At 43.7% G+C, this 2,638-nt stretch overlaps 1 protein-coding gene and 1 pseudogene across 2 annotated transcripts in view; both read left to right on the top strand.

Moving 5' to 3' along the window:
• The window catches only part of Cul5 (cullin 5), a 107,613-nt gene that overhangs the window by 76,010 nt on the left and 28,965 nt on the right, over positions 1-2,638 (top strand). The window lies entirely within an intron of this gene.
• Positions 1,966-2,410, top strand: LOC105741456 (annotated as a pseudogene).

Raw genomic sequence — 2,638 nt, 5'->3', positions numbered from 1 at the left:
TTTGGCAGGGTCTCTCTGTGTAGTTCAGGTTGGCCTTGAACTCATTATGGAGCTCAGGCTTACCTCAAACTTACTGTGATCTTCCTGCTCAGCCTCCTGAGTATTGGGAATACATTGTTTTCTGTATTTTTGTTCAATGTCATTAAAATAAGATGGTTATAGCCATTAAAACTGATTTTACCTCGTCTGAAACATACTAGAGTAGATTTTTTGGAATCTTACAAAATTTGGACTATAGTTGAATAGGATGTTTAAAATTGTCAGTAAAATTGAGAGCTGGTAATATAGCTCAGTGGATTAAGTGCGTGCTTAGGGGTGAGCACAGGAGCTAGGGTTTCATCCCTGGCACAACATGTGGTGTTGGGCCTGCCCTGGGGCGTGCTGATCTGGTGATGGAGTCTGCGCATGGTGGCCCTAGAGAGGCAGAAATCAGGAGGGTCACTACGAGTCCAAGCTGCATAGTGAGACCCTGCAAACAAACAAACAAAAAAATTCAGTAAAATAGAAAACAGGTCAGGTGATTGGGGCCTGAAGCTTATGTGGACTGTACTTTCTCTTTGCTCTCTGTTTTTCATGTGCAGTCAGATTTACATGTTCTCAGTCTGGCATCATTGCGGGAGGTAGGAGGGTCCAATTTTGTATACTCCAGAGTTAACATAGAGTGAGATTATCCAACAGCTATAACAACATCTCACCTTGTAAGACAACAACTCCTTTTTATTTTTTTATGTATTTGGTAAAGGGTTTCCCTGTGCTGATCTGATGATCTTCCTGTCTCAGCTTGCCCAACACTGGTATTACAGGTATGCGCCTCTATGCCCAGACTCTGTGGCTGACTTAGCCCGCCCTGGAGGGTGGCACCCACCTGGCATGTCATGCCGGGGATTGAACCATGGTCCCTGTGCTTCCCTAAGCAGGGGCTTAGAAAGCTGAGGTATCTCGCTGGCCCCAAGTCAAAAGTTTCTTGACCATTTTATAAATCTCATTTTCATAGGACAAAAATGAAGAAGATACATGACAAAAGTTGTTCAGTAATTGTCAATATCAAGGGGAATCTTTAAAGATTTGTTTTTTCTTAACTGGGAAAAAAAAAGTATATATTTAGAATTAGCCAACTGGACTCAGTTTAGATGATCCCAATTTTGTTGGCAACACCCAATGCATCATAATCGGGAGCCAGTCGAACATACGCCTTCTCTCCGTCAGGCCTGATTAGGGTATTGACCTTGGCAACATCGGTGTCATAGAGCTTCTTTACAGCTTGTTTATTTGGTGCATATTGGCTTTGACATCCACAGTGAACACGAGCCTATTGTTGTCCTCAATATTTTCATGGCTGACTCTGTGGTCAGGGGGGTCTTGATGATGGCATAGGGATCAAGCTTGTCTCTCCTGGGGGTGCTCTCCTGACCTGCAGTGTTTTGGCACAGTGTCCTGGGATGCTGGAAGCTGGGTGATGTTTGTGTCTTCTTTTTGTGGCTGTGGTTGCCTTTCAGCACAGCCATCTTGGCCTTGAAAGCTTTTACTTTAACTTCAGCTTTGGGAAGGGTAGGGGCTTCCTTCTTCCCCTTTGGTACTGTCTTCTAAACAATTTTTAAAATAGTCACTCCCCATAATGAAGATAAATGATTTATTTTATTTTATTTTTTTAGTGTAGCTTGCTTCAGTATTCACTGTTTAAGCTGACTGAACTCATGGTGATCCTCCTGCCTCAGCCTCTCAAGTTCTGGGATTATACCTAGTTTTTTCTGTTCTATGTCTTCAAAAGGGAAATGATCACTTTTCTGCCCGCTCCCCCCCTCCCGCTGAGCGCCGCTCTGGCTGCACATCGCTCTCTCTGAGCTCCCGGCTCCTGCTAAGCTTGCGTGGCCGCTGCCTCCCTCAGCCACCATCATGATTATCTACTGGGACCTCATCAGCCATGATGAGATGTTCTCCGACATTTACATGATCTGGGAGATTGCGGACGGGCTGTGCCTGGAGGTGAAGGGCAAGATGGTCAGTAGAACAGAGGGTGCCATTGACGACGCGCTCATTGGTGGCAGTGCATCCACTGAAGGCCCAGAGGTGAAGGCACCGAAAGCACAGTAGTCACTGGTGTAGATATTGTAATGAACCATCACTTGCAGGAAACCAGCTTCACAAAAGAGGTCTACAGGAAGGCCATCAAGATTATATGAAATCAATCAAAGGCAAACTTGAAGAACAAAGACCACGAAGAGTAAAACCGTTTATGATGGGGGCTGCAGAGCAAATCAAGCACATCCTTGCTAATTTCAAAAACTATCAGTTTTTTATTGGTGCAAACATGAATCCAGATGGCATGATTGCTTTCCTGGACTACTGTGAGGATGGTGTGACCCCATTTATGATTTTCTTTAAGGGTGGTTTAGAAATGGAAAAATGTTAATGATTTGATGGTAACCTTGGATCCATCACTTGTCATAACTGGCTGCTGCTTGTCATCTGCACAACACCAGGATTTTAGACAAATGGGACTGATGTCATCTTGAATGCTTCGTTTATTTTGACTGTGATTTATTTGGAGTCTAGGCATTGTTTTTTAGGGAAAAAACACGTCATGTGGTTGTCTAAAAATAAAGTGCATTTAAACTCATTTGAGAGAATGCCTCTTAGT

This window comes from Octodon degus, unplaced genomic scaffold, assembly GCF_000260255.1.
Source record: "Octodon degus isolate 3935 unplaced genomic scaffold, OctDeg1.0 scaffold00012, whole genome shotgun sequence".
Lineage (NCBI taxonomy): Eukaryota > Metazoa > Chordata > Mammalia > Rodentia > Octodontidae > Octodon > Octodon degus.
This window is presented reverse-complemented; position numbering and strand designations above follow the sequence as displayed.